Source organism: Silurus meridionalis, chromosome 26 (genome assembly GCF_014805685.1).
Source record: "Silurus meridionalis isolate SWU-2019-XX chromosome 26, ASM1480568v1, whole genome shotgun sequence".
Taxonomy (NCBI): Eukaryota; Metazoa; Chordata; class Actinopteri; order Siluriformes; family Siluridae; genus Silurus; species Silurus meridionalis.
Window position 1 is genome coordinate 17,880,361 of NC_060909.1, and position 18,130 is coordinate 17,898,490.

General features: G+C 41.6%; 1 protein-coding gene across 3 annotated transcripts in view; it reads left to right on the plus strand.

Annotated features, from left to right (window-relative positions):
- Window positions 1-18,130, plus strand: part of add3a (adducin 3 (gamma) a) — a 60,358-nt gene that overhangs the window by 21,810 nt on the left and 20,418 nt on the right. The window contains exon 1 of one of the 3 annotated variants that reach the window (XM_046840198.1): window positions 16,197-16,298. The exons of 1 other annotated variant lie outside the window; for it this stretch is intronic. The gene's annotated coding sequence lies outside the window, so the exon portion shown is untranslated. Of the gene's footprint in view, window positions 1-16,196; window positions 16,299-17,183; window positions 17,436-18,130 lie in introns of those variants that run through there. One more of the 3 variants, XM_046840194.1, reaches the window with a different exon arrangement.

Genomic DNA, 18,130 nt, shown 5'->3' on the forward strand with positions numbered 1-18,130 from the left:
CAATTAAAGAAGCATCAGGGTTGCCAGAGGTTTCGCTCTGTGCAAGAGTTCAGGGTAGGATTATATCTGTTCCAGCATGATGGTGGCCCTGTGTACAAATCCAGCTCTATGAAGATCTGCTTTCCATGGGTTGGAGCGAAAGATCTCTTGCTATAGTGTTTCAACCCTATTGAACGCTGACTGCACCCCAGGCCTCCTCACCTCACCTACATCACTGACTTTCCCAACACCCTTGAGGATCTCACACAAAATCTTTACAAAATCTGGTGGAACATCTTCCCAGGTTATTATAGCATCAAACGTGGACTAAGGATACGTCTACACTAATCCGGATACATTTGAAAAGGCTGTTTTCGTCAATAAACGCTCCGCGCCCACACTTTTGTTTTCAATAATTTACCAAAAGTCGCTCATCCACACTGAAACGTCGGAAAACACTCATGTCCTTGTACTGCGCATGACCAAAACGTAAGAGGCTTCGACTCTTTTGTCATTTCTGCCTGGCGTTTGGAAAACGTTTTCAAAAAGCTAGGTTTTTCGCCGACTGGAAACGCCGCCTCAGCGTGAACGGAAGGTGAAAAGCATGCCTTTTCAAACAAAAACGTATTATTGAGGAAGTACGACGTTCAGAAAGTTCTTTGGTGATCATAAACTTAACATATTGTCAAAGATTTACCTCAGGATTTAGCTTATTCTTGTGTAGAAACAGTATATCCGTAGCATCACCCAGCCCTCTGTCTGCAGCAATTGTTTTGCAAATGAAGCAAGAAAGTTTGTTGTCAAACATTTGTGTGGAAACTTTTCACGTCATTCCTTCGTGGTTGCTGGTGTTTTTATTAACGGATCACCTCACAATCTGAGCGTGTGACAGAACTGTAATGTCGTTACACGGTCACACGTCAGTTATGGCGTTTCTGACTAAATCATAGCTCACAGTAGCTACTGCCTTTTGTGTTTGCGTGTCAGAATGGGTTTTTTTTGCGATGCTGATGTGTTCATTTGGATTCATTTGACGTGTAGTCTTTTATGAGGCTTTATTTTTTTCAACTGGATAAAAGCCCAGCATGTGAACATGAGAGAGAGGGAAAAAAGATGAGAGAAAAAAAGAAAGGGAAAGGGAAAGAGAAGAAAAAACATGAAGTGTATTGAAAGAGGGAAATTTATGTGCCATGTAAAGGTTAGCCGAAGCCTGAACTCTCTGAGGTTCTGCGGTGTGTGTACTCACACTCTCACACACACACACACACACACAAAGCAGGAGATTCCAACCTGAAGAGAGGCCTACGTGAAACCTCCACAGGGAGGGGTGTTTTTAAATCCAGGTCGATCCTTCAGTGAACACACTGACCTCAGATCAGTTTGGTCCTTCAGTTCTTAGGGAGCGAGATCACATTCGCCAGCAAAAAAAGCGCTGATCCCGAACCAGTTCATCACGACGCGCTCGTTTCCCGGCGCTGCATTCATCAGCTGTGACTTTGGTGTTTTTTTGTTCGAGCTCTCGGCTCCTTTTTGGTGGCCGATGAATGCGAGAGAGGGAGTGAGGATGAAAGGAACAGAAGAACAAGGCGAGATGAAGTGCGACAAGTCGGGGGAGGTTTAAAGTGAACGAGTGAGAGTGATAGACAGAGCACACACTCGTTTTCTTTTAAACACACGACTTGCATTCGAATCACTTCTGGCATACGTTCTGCTTTGAGATTTGAATCCACGCCCCCCTTTTATATGGCTCAGAAATTTATTTGCTTTCAAAATGAATCCATCTTGTAGTTCTCTTTTTTTTTTTTCTCGAATCCTACACTCGAGGCGATGCAAAAATGCCACCTCATTAATATCTTTTCTTTCATTTCGATCGTGAATGAATAAATCACTGAAATGCTTCACTTGGTGTTTGGCTGGAAATGAAATTGTTTGTACAGGTGAATGTGGCAGGTGCAGGAGGCATGTGTTGCTATAGGTGTGTGTGTGTGTGTGTGTGTGTGTGTGTGTGTGTTGGCAAGCTCTCCTCCCTAGGCTGCATGTTTTTTAGAGATTAATAGTGTTGCTACAAAAATGATTGGGCAACAGTGTTAAACGAAACCAAATGTTTTTGGGACGTGGCCTGAACCCCTAGGCGGACTCCTCTGCGCAGTTTGGGACGCATCCCGAAAACATTTGGTTTTGTTTAGCGATCACTTGCCGTCGCCCTCTCCTCTAGTTCCTCTCGCGCAAAAGCAAACGAGGGTGGATCCGGCAGGTCAGTGAAGGCGGAGCTTACGTTACATTTAATTAACCAGGGGGCAGACTTGATCATGTGACAGTACCAGGCATGATACCGGGTTTATCAGCGCCGCTACATGTGGCTGGCTTGCTGAGCCCTAGGAAACATTTTCACCTGATTTGAGGGAAGTGGGAACTCAGGAGGTTGTGGGTTCAAATCCCAGCCCCTTTACAAAGTTGCAAAGCGCCGACTTCTCCTTCCAAAAGTAGTCATTATAGAAAATGTTGCCAACGACAACATGCAAAGATTTGAAAAATGAATTGTACAAACTTTTGCACTCGGTAAGCAGTACCCTTCCAGATTCTACTATGTTGTGAAGTAGGTGTGTGCGTGTGTGTGTGTGTGTGTGTGTGTGTGTGTGTGTGTGTGTGTGTGTGTGTGTGTGTGTGTGTGTGTGTGTGTGTGAGGATATAGTTTTGGCTTCGAGTGTTCCTAGATAACAATATTCCATTTCCTGTCAGCTCAAAACTCATGACATGACAACTCACCCCACACACACACACACACACACACACACACACACACACACACACACACACACACACACATATACACAAATATATACACACACACACGCACTTGCACACTTTCAGGCTATTCCTCTGTCTTTCTTCACTAATATTGACCTTCACATGCCATATGTGTGGCTCAATAGCCATACATTTCCTGGCCTTGCATTTATTCAAACACACACACACACACACACACACACACACACACCCTGTCACGTTCGTTCAGCTCCATCACTGGAAGTCGAATTTGCAAATGTAAAAGCCCCCCCCACACACACACACACACACACACACACACACACACACACACACACACACACACACACACACACACACACACACTAACATGTACTTTCTTTTGATTACACAAATCAGAACCAGGCACCAACACACCCGTTTTTGGGGATTCTTTTTGAGGGAAACCTTCAAAATTCATCTGTTGCTTTGATTATAACATTCCACATCCATCAAAATCAATCGAGTACAAAAATGAGGGGAAAAAAAAAGAAAGATGAAAGTTGAACTGATGAAAGTTTTTAGCTGTTGAAGGACTTCGGAGTTTGGGGCCTTAGAGGGAGTGTTTTAGTTTATACCCCAGTGCTGATGAATTCTTATATCTGATAGAACAGAAGGTATTGATGAAATCTCAATAGGGTGTCTGAGGGGTAGTTGGGTAGGTGAGTGTGTGTGTGTGTGGGAGGGCTAGATGGGGGTATCAGTGGGCAGATGTGGATGGGTGTGAGGGTATATCAGTTGGTTTAAGAGTGTGTGTGTGTGTGTGTGTGTGTGTGTGTGTGTGTGTGTGTGTGTGTGTGTGTGTGTGTCTGTGTCTGTGTCCTTACTAAACTGTCAGATTGATTGAGACCAACTGAGAGATGGACTGGGATGGACAAGTGTTTTACCGAGTATGTTGCCTATGGAGTGTGTGTGTTGACAGAAATAACACACACTTGACAATCTGGTGTGCACATGGTGCACAAGGGTAATAAAAACAAGCAAGAGAAGGATAAAGTGTGTCGTCTTCATCAGGCTATCTCCATTTTTTAAGGCGACAGTGTTAGCTCGACATACATGAAGACGAGTTCATGAATTTAAATCTAGGTAGTTTTGTTTTTTTCACACTTGGGCTCCAACCCAAACGCTCGAATCGAGGATTTGTTGGGTTTCCGAGAAAAAAATAAACAATTTGTAAGAAAAAAAGGCTTAAAAAAAAAGACGCAACATATGTATTTCTTTTTTATTAAGGATAAAGTTGAGGGACAGGAGGCGTGTCCTCATTAGGCAGGGCAAGACGAAGTACATTGTGTGTTGCAGCAGGACTCTTCTATGAAAAAAACGAATAGAAGGCTGTTTGACGTACATTGAATTTCTGCGTCATGACGAAGGAAAATACGATGCGATGTGAGGCGATCGATAAAGACAAAAACCAATGAGAGAAAGATGTGTGAATCCGGAGCGGGAACAAAAGCAGGAGTTATTATTTGCAAAGCGCTGTTGTTGCTCATCTTGGCTGTCCTGATGTCATTTCCTATCCAGCTGGAGAAAAATAAAGAAACGCCACTGAGGATGGAGGGGGGTATGGGGGGAGCAAACGTTTTCCTAGCACGTGTTGGACGCTTCTTGTAGGAGCATCTCCTAAAAAGTATACAAAACCTGCGTCAGGAAATGGTGCAGTCAGTGTGTTCTTATTTGCTTTTCAAACATGTTTTATGCCGTGTAAAGACACGGAGGTGAAGAAATCTTTCCTTGTTGACCCGATGCTAAACCCGGTGTGGTCATGTTCCAAACCGCAGCCTTGGCGCATGTTCGGTGGAGGGCGTCTGGGGAATTTAAATGCTGTAATCAGATGCTGATAGGGTTAAAACTTTGAATGGTCTCCTCACAGCTGTGCTTGTTTTTCGGCCAAGAAGCCCACCCTTTCTCTTTCTTTCCCTGTCTCTCGCTTTTCCTGGAACTCTGAGCCATGAATCATTTAAAGGACTTTCAGCGACCGAAACTATCCCACCCTAACGTACGCTGAAACTGAAAACTAGCCTCCGTTTCAATACTGATTTTTAGCGTCCCCCTTAGAAGTACCGTAGCTAGCTAGGCCAAAGATTCAATCCTTTCACAAATCCTGTCAGAAATCTTATCAAATAGCGTGCTTCACCTAGCACTAATAGCAATCATATTAAACACATAATATAATATCTCCTCAGAAATCCTGTTAGATTAGCGTTTGCTAGCTGTTTCCAATAACGATAATTATGAACATGTATTATTAATACGCCTCTAAGAAATCCTGTCAGGTCAGGCCAAGAGTTAACATAAATCATTATATATGCAAATATATTAATTATATATGCATTATATATCCTCTCAAGTTGGAGCATGCTAGCTAGCGCTGATAGTGATCAGTAAACATAAAATCCTCTCAGAAGTCCTATCAGGTTCATTTATGCTAGCTAGCACTATTAGCAATCATTTTACGCATACAATTCTCACAGAAATGCTTTGAGATTAGCTTACGCATGTTATAACTAGTGTAATTATAATAAATATATATAGATAAATATATTCAACATTTATTAATACACATTTTGAATGCTCTAAGAAATCCTGTCAGGTTAGCTCATTTATTAGGCAACAATTATTTCTTGTTTTCTATTTTCTCCTTTTTTTCTACAAAGATTTCTATTTGTAAACTTTTTCTTTCATGGATGTCCAAACACGTATCCTCAGAGGTCCTTTTCATTTTCATATCGTAAGTTAGACTTGTTAGATGGGTAATTAAGCTAGGTCAGCTAACCAGCTTTTTTTCTTTTTTATCAATTTTAAAACTTTTTGCTGAAGTTCTGGCCACATTTGCTACGTAGTATGTTTAAAGATAGCGTCACTAACTAGCTTTCAGAATAACTCGCTAATCGCTTGTGTAACGAATCAGAACTGAACGTGGCGGCCAGGAATCCATTGCAATGCCAAGCTAAGCAGTCTTTGGTTCAAAGCCATGCACTGGTGTGCTAGGCTAAACCTGCTAAAGTCTTCCTAGTCTTGGCAGGTTAAAGCAAGAATTATGGAAATTATTAACATTCCATTGCAACATGTGGTGTTCCATTTATTCACACACACACACACACACACACGGCACTGAAGAATGCTGGGATATCATTTTACGCAGCGAAAAAGGATGATGACAAGGAATAGAGGGACATGGACAGTGTTGCATGAGTCATGAGTGAAGAGAGAGAAACGTGTGAGGGAGAGAATGATCAACAGTGACAGAAGGAGCAAAAGATGGGATGATGGGAAATGGTGAAAATGAAAGAGCGAGAGAAAGATAATAAGAGAAAATGAGTTGGAAGTGAGGAAGAAAGAGAACAAAGAATAAGCAGTTCTTGACGCCCCCACTGTAGCTCTTAGTAAAACAAAAGACCGTACAAACGAGATCCGGTGGTGTAGAACGGGACAATTTAGACCCGAGATGGACAGCAGCCGAGAGACATCCGAGCTCAGTGCGAAAGGAAACAGGCGAGAGGAAAAAACGAGTGCAAGAGGAAGAGATCACTCTGTTTTTGTAATGAAATAATAAAGCTCAGGTGTAACAATCTGCAAGCAAGCTAGATTCTGTTAGCTGTTTACTAACATTATATCATTTAAATATCAATGTAAAGACAGCTTGCTAACTAATTTCCTTTGAATATTGCTAGCTAGATACATTCCATCAAATTACCCTGCTTGCTAGCTATGTGTCCCTCATTAACCTGTTTTCTTGCTACAATCCTTTCAATATCCCTCTTTCTAATTAAGTTCCCTCAAAACATCTTCATTCCTGCAAATGTTGTGTAACTTGCTAACAGTGCTGCTTTTGAGACTCATTTTGCTAGCTACATTCCCTCAGAATATCTTCCTCGTTATATACGTTCCCTCTGAAAAGGGAAGCTTTGTATAGTCATGTACATAAAACGATACATGATTTGACCTCATGAAGTATAAGAAGCTTTAGAAGATCTCTAAAGACTGACAGGAATTTAACCAAGAAGAAAACTGGTGCGTCATCGAGAGTGCTCACTTTCTCATTTTCTCCCAGAAATCCACTTCTGCAATGGATGTGGTCATATTCCAGCCATTAATCCTTGAAGATCCCTGTTTATTGAGGGGAAAAATGTCAAAAGCCAAGAGTCCATGTGGTGATTCTCATTTTGAGCCCAAGAGAACTGGCGAACTGATGCTTAAAACAGATCGAGGGAAAGAGAACAATTGCTGCTCTCAAAATGATGCAAACTCAAGGCAAGAGATGGATAGAGAAAGGGATGAAGAGAAGGATGGAAAGCAGACAGAGGATAAATAAGCAACAAGATCCCATACCATGCATGTAAACATACATTCAAGAAATTTGTTCTGGCACACTGGTTGGTACTATATATACTTTTAAAAATCCCAAAGTCTTCTCATCATTCTCTCACACCCACCCTGTCATCTTTCAATACTCCCTCGCTCTTAGGGGAAATAAACTTACTCGGATTCCATAGTTGCGCAAAAGGAAAGCACTCTCTCTTTGTGACCACTGATAGCTGCGGTACTGTCAGGAACCAAACTCACAACGTAGTCTACAGGGGGGGAGTCTACAGGGGGGGAGTCTACAGGGGGGGAGTCTACGGGGAGTCTACGAGAGCCTGATTGGTTCTGATCTCTAGGTGGAATAGATGTTAGTCTCAAGACTCTAAAGGCAGACTTGTCTGTCAGTCAAAGTTACGTCATGCATCCATGGGGCGGTTAATGCATTCCTTTAAGTGCCCCATGACTATGGAAATACACAGTGGCTGGTTTCAGGTGTCCTAGAGGAAAACCGTACTAACCTTGACTATTTCTCGTTGTTGGTTGTCGTTAGCTAGTGAGTAGGGAACTGGGAGAAAATTTTGGAAAATCCCCAAATTTACCGTATCTTGTTTTGTCGTTGCAGTGGGACGCTTCAGGTTACATCTATTCTATCTTTTATTGTGCATCATAACTTTTTTCGAGCAAACCTTTAAAGATTCACATCGGGTGAAAGATGATATCATTGGGCATGTGTGTGGGCATGTGGGTCGGGGTGAGCAGGGTGGAACGTGCACAGCCCATAGTGGAATATCTGTTACACAGCTGAGAAACACATCACCTCTTCCCTCTGGAACTGTTTTCTCATTTCTTTTCTTTCCGTGTGTGTTTGATCTTTTGCCTGTCTCTTTTGCCCACAATGCACTGCAAAACGACAGGCTAATTAAGGAGAAACTGAAAACGCTTCAAGGCCTTGTCTCTTTCTTTTATCTCTTTCTTTTATTAAAGAGATATTCTGGGATTTTCCGAAGCTGGGCCTCGTCCTGATTCCAGGTCACCCCCTTGTCTAGTTTCCATGTGGTTTTCTTTTTTTTTTTTTGCGGGGGGGATTTGACATGGTTGCAACCTTCGGAACACAAAACTGCTTGAATATGTTTACCATATTCGACACTTTTCTGTCCATGAGCTTTAGAATCCAAATCATACTCTCTTATATATACCTATACACAAAGTCTACTGGAAAGACTTTCCACAAAATATTGGAGTGTTTCTGTGGTAAATCTTTGCCCATTCCTTAAGTAGGGCATTTGTAAGGCCTGGCACTGATGTTGGAAGTCCTGGCTTGCAATCTCTGTTCCCGTTTATCCCAAAGGTGTTTCATGGGGTTGAGATTAAGGATCTATGTGGGGCAGTCAAGTTCTTTTGAACTAAAAAACTTAACTTCATTAAGACATAACCATGCTGGAATACAAAAAGGGTCATCCCAAAATTGTTCCCACAAAGTTGGAAGAGTAGCATTGTCCAAAAAAGTATGCTGAAGCATTATGATTCCCCCTAAGGGCCAAGCCCAACCCCTGTAAAACAGCCTCATACCATTATTCAGCCCCCACCAAGCTTTACAGTTGGCACAATGCAGTCGGGCAGGTAATGTCTTCTCGGCATCCACCAAACCCTGACTCCCCCATCAGACTACCCGTCAGGGTGATTCGCAGGACCATGTTCGAACACATTCGGCTCCTCAGTATGACTCTTTTCCGAACACAGACTGCATGGCAAAGTGCTTGAATTTATGCACCTGTGACAATGGGCTTGAATGAAACACCGGAATTTCATAAATTAATAGGTGTGTCCCCGATACCTTTGTCTACATAGTCTATGTCCAATGTAAAGTGCTAAAAATAAATGTAAATTAGAGTTCTAGTGTTTTACATGCATGTGGCTAAGCTCATCAGTGTTTATTCAGTGCTTGAGCCACACACACACCTAGAGACACACAAAGCAAACCACTTTTGTCCGTTATTCCTGGAACGTTTTGGCATTGTTCAGTAATACAAGCTTTCTTTCCTGCAACAAAAAAAAAATTACTACGAAGGATGTTGCATCATCAGTTTGTTTGTGTGTGGAAACCGAGTCTCTTCCTGAGCGGCGTCCACTTTATTAATAACTCCCTCATTCTGTACACTTCACTGCACCCTCAATCCACATGGGTGTGGAAGGAAACAGCTGGGAGGTGTGTGTGTGTGTGTGTGTGTGTGTGTGTGTGTGTGTGTGTGTGTGTGTGAGAGAGAGAGAAAGGGCAATTGTGCTGCAAAAGCCACAGTTGACTCACCCATAGACTATAAACTGTTATACTGAGGAAAAATATAATAATCCTTAATTCTTAAGTAATTCGAATTTAAATATTAATTTTTTCAGAAAAGACACATTTGATTACTTTTAATAATTTTTTTTTTATTATTATTTTTAAGCCATTGACTAACTGTTAACTTGGTCAAGAACTCATGCAAAGATTAAATGAATAAATAAATCTATAAAAATACTATTTTTATGTGATAAAAAAAGAAATATTACTAAAGATAAATATTTTGAATGCATCAAATAATGGAATATGTAATAATACAGATTTAAAACAATCAATCGAGTTAATGAAGTTTATTCAAATTGAAACTGCTGAATATTTTTCTGAAATGGTTTAAAATGTAGAAATGCATAGAAATCTCAAACTCTGGTATTTCTCGTGGTAAATGACTATAACTGATCTGTATCTCTGGCTTGTTTTCAGAGCTTACACTTTGTGTGTGTGTGTGTGTGTGTGTGTGTGGGTGGTTGTCCACTGGAGACAACCTTGGCATATGGCCCTGCATCTCCACATCCTTTAGAAAAGTTCTGCTCTGTTCACTTTTTGTTCTCACGTCGCCCTTTCGTCTCCATTCTCTCCATTCCTCTCACACCATCGCCAGGCTCTAATCTCTCGGACTCGATAAGACCCTTGACTCTCATCTGCAGGGTTCCGGATGTTTCCGAGCCGCCTGGAAAGAAAGACGAGCAAAAGGGGATAAGAGAGTGTATGTGTGAGAGGGAGCGAGCGGGGGACTGCGAGTGAAAGTCTGAAACTGTGCGAGAGAAAGACGCAGTGAATCAGAGCACGGCAGGAAGTCAGAAAGAACTCCAGAGGTCACTTCCTGTGTGCAGAGCCTTTACACTTTGACTGCGAAAAGCCAAGGCTTCAGACACTTGTTTATTCATGTGAATGCCGGCATGTAGGATTTGCATTAGTGACTCTTATGACTAGTAACTCATTCTGCCACTGGAGTCTTGTTCTACTTCAGAACTACAAAAATTATTACTACAATTTAGCACTTTTATTCAAATTTCAATGTTCAGTACTACCAAAATTATTACACAATGGCACAACCATTCTACTTTCAGTATTAAGAATGACTAAAATAGTTATTACTATGAAGTACTACCCATTCAGCTTTCTAAGTTCTAATGAAATTATATCTTCTACCAATCTACTTATTATTCAGTACTACCATACTTTGTTTTAAATATTCGGTACTATTAAAATTATTACTATTATTTAGCACTATAATTGTACTATTAATATCCAGTACTACGAAATTTATTTCTGCTACTTAGCACAACACTTTTTTGTGTTCAGTACCTCAAAGAATATTACTACTACTTCACAACCATTACATTATTGATATTCAACGCTTGGAAATTGAATGCTTCTACCTAGCAATTTTACAATTCTACTTTCAAGTAGAATACTTAGTACTACTTAAATAATTACTTGAAAATTAATACTTGCGTGCTGATTATTATTATTATGTCGTACTACCCTTTCAACTTTCAGGATGAAATACTATTCAAATTCTTAGTACAACTTACAATAGTACAATATTGTAGCTTAGTACAATTCCTAGCACATCTACTATTAGTATTCAATAAAAAGATCAAATGAAATTATTCCTCCTGTTCGATTGTTACTACTTTTCTTTGGTTGTAAAATGATGTTTTTTGTTGGAAAGTGTAACAATTCCTTCTGTTCTTATTCTTATGCTTTTAGGATATTAAACAAATTCTATTAGTTAGCATGAAAATCAAATTCTACTTTATCCTATTGTTTTAAGTACACAAGTACACTTTGACGCTGAGCATTTAAAATTATTACTCCTTCGGTATAACAAAAACCATTTCTAGACCCCTGAGCATTAGATTGATCTGTACTTTTTTAAACATTTCATTAAACATTTAGTCCTCGTTTGCTGAACCTCCACCCTTCTGGGAAGATGATCCACTAGATTTTGCAGCATTTGTGGAGATTTGAGCGAGATTCTTTCTCAAAGGGTTGACATCAGAGCTTTATAGCGGGAGAGCTTCCACTCTAACCCATGTATAGCATATGTTCATGGAGCTGGCTTTGTGCACGGGGGTGTTATCATGCTGGAACAGGTTTGGGTCTTCTAGTCCAAAGAGGAGGAACCACTGATGGCTAGAATCTAGAAGTCAGGTGCCCCAATACTTAATTTTTTTCCATCTGGGGTACTAAGTATGTACTGCTTTTTAAAAATAGCTTAGATTTATTCTTTTTATATCCGTTTTTGCTACAAGCATGTAGTATACAAGCATATTTTTGCATGTTACAATGGGTTGCTATTGTGTTTTACCGCTATATTAAAAAGTGTTTTTATTCAGCATCTAAAATTATTGCTATAATAAATAGCAATTACCAGATACTAGTTGTGTGTAGGAAAACTTTTTATACTTATTTGTGTTTTGTGTGTGTGTGTGTGGGCCTGAGCATGTTGCAATCCACTCTATCCTGCAGACTGTATTTGATATGGCACATGTGGAGCCATTTCCTGTTTCTCTGACGGTGTCTTCTGGCTCAAAATCTTTAATAAACAAAATATAAGAAAAATCCCGAAGAGGCCAGCTGGATTAAACAAATAAAACACTGCAAGCGAGACCGCAGCGGAGAAATAAGCAGCTGGCGGCCGTCAATCGCAGAACAACAGACCGATTGAAATCGTACGGAAGCCATTAAACAATCGTTAGTCAGTTGAACCTCTTGAACAGCGCAGAGTTAACAAATCACCGGAGCTGTGCCAAGCTGTGACCTTTGAAAGCGGGTGAAACTCGAGACATGCCTGAGATTACAGTGAAGGGGGCACGGGAGGGAGGAAAACCAACAGCGTGCAGATTTGAAATTTTGTTTGTTTGTTAACTCTGTGTTTTTGACGTGAGCCTCGTAGCAACATTTAACCCCCACAACGTTTGAACCCTTGTTTTCTGGGCGAAAACGAGTAAACACAGGAAGCGTGCACGTTGTAATACCGTAGCACTGCTTTCTCACAAACAAATACACTCACAGTGACCCGTCTTCAAAGCGCACTGTGGCGGCGTTATCGCTCGGTTTCCGAGGAAACGGACCCAAACACCTGCACATGTGTTTCCCTTTACTGCAAGTCATTCCCTCACACACACAATAGGGTCCTAGTGCACATGGAGTGCTCCTATGGAGTAGAAGTCAGTACTCAGTATGGTTTTCCTCGCCTCATACAGACGACAACATGCAAACAAAGACTCCGCCTTCAAACCACCTGCAACAGGAGACCAGGGGTCGAAGTTTAATGGCTTCTAATTCACCTCACTCGTGCGGCAAACAGGAACAGGCTCTCAAACGCGAACTCAGGGCCTCAAGGTCAAGAGACATACGCCGTTTTGTTTTGTTTTGTTTTTTTACGACACACTGATGAGCTGTAGGTCCGGGTCTCGTGGGGGGGGGAACTGCACTGAAGTCGTTAAACAAATCGTATTTGGACTTTGTAATGTGTGTTTGGAAGGGAAAAAGCGTACAGGGTTTATAAGGATTAATACCTGAGCATCCAGGTAACAGAGGTGTGTTCAACAAGCGCAGAAACAGCTTTTGGGGATGTTTTGTGTGGAAAAAACGCTTTGTCCTTGAGCGTGTTGATAAACTGGACTTGACATTTCCAAGTTTCTCGGCTTTGCACTGGCGTTTTTTTCCCACTCCGGACAGGAAGCATGACCCAACCAAGAGGAAATCTCATCCTTTCCAACGTGACCGGGTGAACTGATTGTTAACGAGGACAAATTCAGAATAAAGTTGTTCTGGAAGATATTAGAATTAGCAAAAGAGAGCTAGCTTGTGGGTGACTAGCCACCCTTTCTTTTTTTTCTTTTTTCCTTTTTTATTATTAATGGACCAAAAAAAATGGTTTCAGCTGTGCGTTATTCAAGATTCACATTGTGGTGGAAAGAAATCCAAAGCTTTTTCGAGATTCACACAAATATCAGGCAGAACACTTTAAATGGTAGTTTGTTTGTTTTTTCGTTAAAAAAACAAAAACGAGTGTAGACTTTTGTTTAGCAATTACAACTTCAGGACTTAACAAAAAAAAAAGATTTGAGAAGAAATAAAGAATAAAAGAAAGAAGATAAATTTACAATAATTAGGAAATAAATAGTTTTGCATTTATTTCAATTAATTTTAATTTGTATAGAGCTTTTAACAATGGACATTGTCTCAAAGTAGCTTTATCCAGATAATGCAGTGTATACAGTAATATCAGTATATCCGTTTATCACGGGGGGTTACGTTCCAAAATCACCCGCTAAAAAAATGCTATTTTATGTATACAGTACTGTACTGTATTTACATTTTACTTGATTAAATCATTAATTATATTTTTTTAATTAGTTTCATTATTTCAAAATGAAACTCCATAAATAAAACAATTCCTTATAAGTTCTTGGTCTCTCGTGTAATTAGTAATTAGTATGAGGCAAATGCAAGTCCGCGATAAACCGGGGGCGCCAGATTCGAACCGCGGTAAAGCGGGGAATTACTGTATTATATTATATTATATTATATTATGTTATATTTGTTTTGTAGTCTTTTTTTATTAATTTGTATTTTTATATAATATTTTATTGCTTATAATATTTATCTAATTATTACTTATTTATGTCTATTTATTTATTATTATTATTTCATATTATAATTATTTAAAATTGTCTTGTAATAATATAATTTAATAATATTATTGTTATTATTATTTAGCATTTACAAAAAGTGTTTATTTGGCAATAATATAAAAAAAAAAATCTAATTTAAAAAAAAATGTTGACACTTAAATGATGACAAAACACATTTCTACTTATTTCACCTCAGAGAACTTTTAACGTATTGCAGCAATCAAACGTGCTGCATTTCAGGGCCAGAAAATCTTCTAATCGAAAACTTTCCCGAAGAAATCAAATAAATCCCAATCAAAAGACGATATTAAATACTCCCGGTTTACAAAGCTGTTTTGAGATGATGTCATTGTTTCCGGCCCTGAAACGCTTTTACAGGTTGCACACCGCACCTTTAATTGACAGGCAGCGAGTTCTGTGTGAATCCTGAATGCTATGATTGATATGACACAGAGTTTAGTGTGTGTGTGTGTGTGTGTGTGTGTGTGTGTGTGCGCGTGCGCAGCAGTTCTGAATCAGGACCCGTCGCAGTTAAACGTTTTTTTTGGTTTTTTTTGGTTTGGCTTCAGCATCAACACGAGTTTCCGACAAAACCACGACCACAAAAACCACCGTGCCGCCTGTCAGCAGCTTCACTGCTGCGATTCCTCATGTGGGCTTTAAACTCGGTGTCACTGTTGTAGCTGCTTCAACAGCAACAACAAAAAGTGTGTATGTATGTGTGTGTGTATATATATATATATATATATATATATATATATATATATATATATATATATATATATATATATACCATGTTATTTCATATTCCTCATTATAGAGAGTGAATATTGTGTTTAAAATATTTATTATTCAATAATTAGAAATTAGTTCATTGTTCCTTTTTCCTCATTGTATCTATTAGGCGACGTCTCGCTGTACTAACAGCATAGCAACAGTAACCAAGTGTGGGCGGGGCTTAGGACTGTAAATGAAAAGGCAGTTCAACAAAAAGTTGAATTGTGTTGGGCAGAGAAATACAACTCGAGCTTATTGTGAGTGTGTGTGTGTGTGTGTGTGTGTGTGTGTGTGTGTGTGTGTGTTCAGATTGAGGAAGTGCTGTTCATTCCGTGTTAAACATTAGCTTTTATTTGAGAGCAGTTCAGACGGGTTCCACGCCGCAGAAGCACCTGGAGTGGAGCAGTATGTGTTTCGAGGAGAAATTGGAACCTGCACACCAGCAGGGACGAGTTCAGTGTCCTACAGCAGCACTGCTCACGAGACAGAGAGAGAAACAAACACAGAGAGACAGAGATAAACAATGAATTGGGAGAGAGAGAGAGAATGTGTCCCACTTTTCTAGCTGACACACCCAGTCCTTCATATACATGTGTGTACACTGTCTGTCTGTCTCTCTCTCTCTCTCTCTCTCTCTCTCTCTCTCTCTCTCTCTCTCTCTCTGTATATCTATCTATCTATAGTCTATCTCTCTTTCTCTCTCACTCTCTCTCTCCCCCTCTCTATCTATCTATCTATCTATCTATCTATCTATCTATAGTCTATCTCTCTCTCTTTCTCTTTCTCTCTCTCTCTATCTGCCTGTCAGTATCTATAGGTCTAATTGTCTACTCTATCTCTTTGTCTAGTCTCTGACTCATTCTTTTTTACATCTATTTATCTGTCTGTCTCTCTCTGTCTGTCTCTCTGGATTATAAAGAAGTAACATTTGGATTAATTGTTAATCTTGTGATGAAAATATTTCCTTACTGTGGCAGATTTCCTCACCCTCACATTACTCAATTACACCTAATACTTTTATCAGTTTATAGTTAGAATTAACTCTCCTCTCTCTCTCTCTCTCTCTCTCTCTCTCTCTCTCTCTCTCTCTCTCTCTCTCTCTCTCTCTCTCTCTCTCTCTCTCTCTCTCTCTCTCCCCTCTCTCTCTCTCTCTCTCTCTCTCTCTCTCTCTCTCTCTCTCTCTCTCTCTCTCTCTCTCTCTCTCTCTCTCTCTCTCTCTCTCTCTCTCTCTCTCTCCCTCTCTCTCTCTCTCTCTCTCTCTCTCTCTCTTTCTCTCTCTCTCTCTCTCTCTCTTTCTCTCTCTCTCTCTCTCTCTCTCTCTCTCTCTCTCTCTCTCTCTCTCTCAGACACTGGAGACTCCGTACTTAAAATGCTGAAGCAGGAGTGTTACTGTGGGATCTGCACCAACCTCTTCTGACCAATCATAGTCCAGATACTGTCCAGCTGGGGTGGGTGTGTGTGTGTGTGTGTGTGTGAGAGAGAGAGAGAGAGAGAGAGAGAGAGAGAGAGAGAGAGAGAAAGAAAGAAAGAAAGAAAGAAAGAAAGAAAGACACCCACACAGGGATGTAGGGACAGAGAGGGACATAGACAAACACCCACACAGGGACAAAGAGAGACACCTACAGGGACTGAGGGACAGACACCCACAGAGGGACAGAAAGAGACCCCCACACAGTGACGAAGGGACAGAGAGAGACCCCCACACAGTGACGGAGGGACAGAGAGAGACACCCACACAGGGATGAAGGGACAGAGAAAGACACTCACAGAGGGACAGAGAGAGACCCCCACACAGTGACGGAGGGACAGAGAGAGACACCTACACGGGGATGGAGGGACGGAGACAGACACTCACAGGGGGACAGAGAGAGACCCCCCCCCCACAGTGACGGAGGGACAGAGAGAGACACCTACACGGGGATGGAGGGACGGAGACAGACACTCACAGGGGGACAGAGAGAGACCCCCACACAGTGACGGAGGGACAGAGAGAGACACCCACACAGGCACGGAGGGACAGAGACAGACACCCACACAGGCACGGAGGGACAGAGACAGACACCTACACGGGGATGGAGGGACATAGAGAGACACTCACAGAGGGACAGAGAGACACTCACAGAGGGACAGAGAGACACCCACAGGGATGGAAGGACTGAGACAGACACTCACAGAGGGACAGAGAATTAGTGACCTTTATTTTTCCTCGCTCTCACACACCGGGCTTGTCCCGCTAACAGACTCGCGCTCTGATTGGCTCTGATCGCGCTTAAAGGAAATGGGTCGGGTTAGCGGGTCACGTGGTGCCTTCACACCCCTCACAGCGCAGCGGAGGATCCTGACTCGCACTCGTGCCCGCGCATACACACACACACTCTCACGCTCAAAGTGCGGTACGCCAGCAGCTCGCGCGCACATCGGGATACAGAGTGTAAGTTTTCGGCGCTCGCGCAGCGGAGAGTCCCGAGGATGAGCGCGCGGGAGTGAAACCTGGAGGCGCAGTGCGGTCTTTCACAGGCGGAGGACATGCCTACTTAGCGCTCGCGCTTTATAAAGGGACATACAGAGGATCGAAACACACACAGGTTGGTCATTCCGTGCTGTTTCGGTGGCGGAGCTCGCGCACGGTCTAGAATGTTCACTTCGAGCTCGCGCGGATGTGTATTTGTAATTACACACACGTTTTCTTTTTCGACTCGGTGTTTGCGTTGCATTATTGTGCACGCACGTGCGTGCGTGTGTGTATGGTGGTGGTGTTCGATTGCGTTTTTTTTTTGGTCCGCGTGCACGCACGCACGCACACACACACACACACACACACACGTTATGTCCCAGTGGGTGTGGAACTGCAGCTCAGCCTCTACTCTACTTTCCTATTATTAGGGTTTTATGTTTGAAGAAAGGAAGAGTACAAGAGGGGCGCGCACACACACAAACACACACACACAACACACACACACACACACACACACACACACACACACACACCTCCCCCTCTCGGAGTGTGACTGACTAAAAGTTTTCTCAAATGGCGCCACCGGGGAGTTCGGACTACCGTACAATAGGCGTGTGTGTGTGTGTGTGAGGGGGTGTTAGGTTTCTGATATCTGTTTTGAATGAGTTTCTGTGTCATCGCACGGTGTGCACGTGACGCATTTGTTTACTCGCGTGCTCCGTCCACGGTGTGGTAAGAAAAACTAAAATCATTCGGATAGACAGCGGTTATGGACAGATTTACATCTGGAGCCTCCTGCTGGGCGGAAGTGTTTCCTTAAATCAG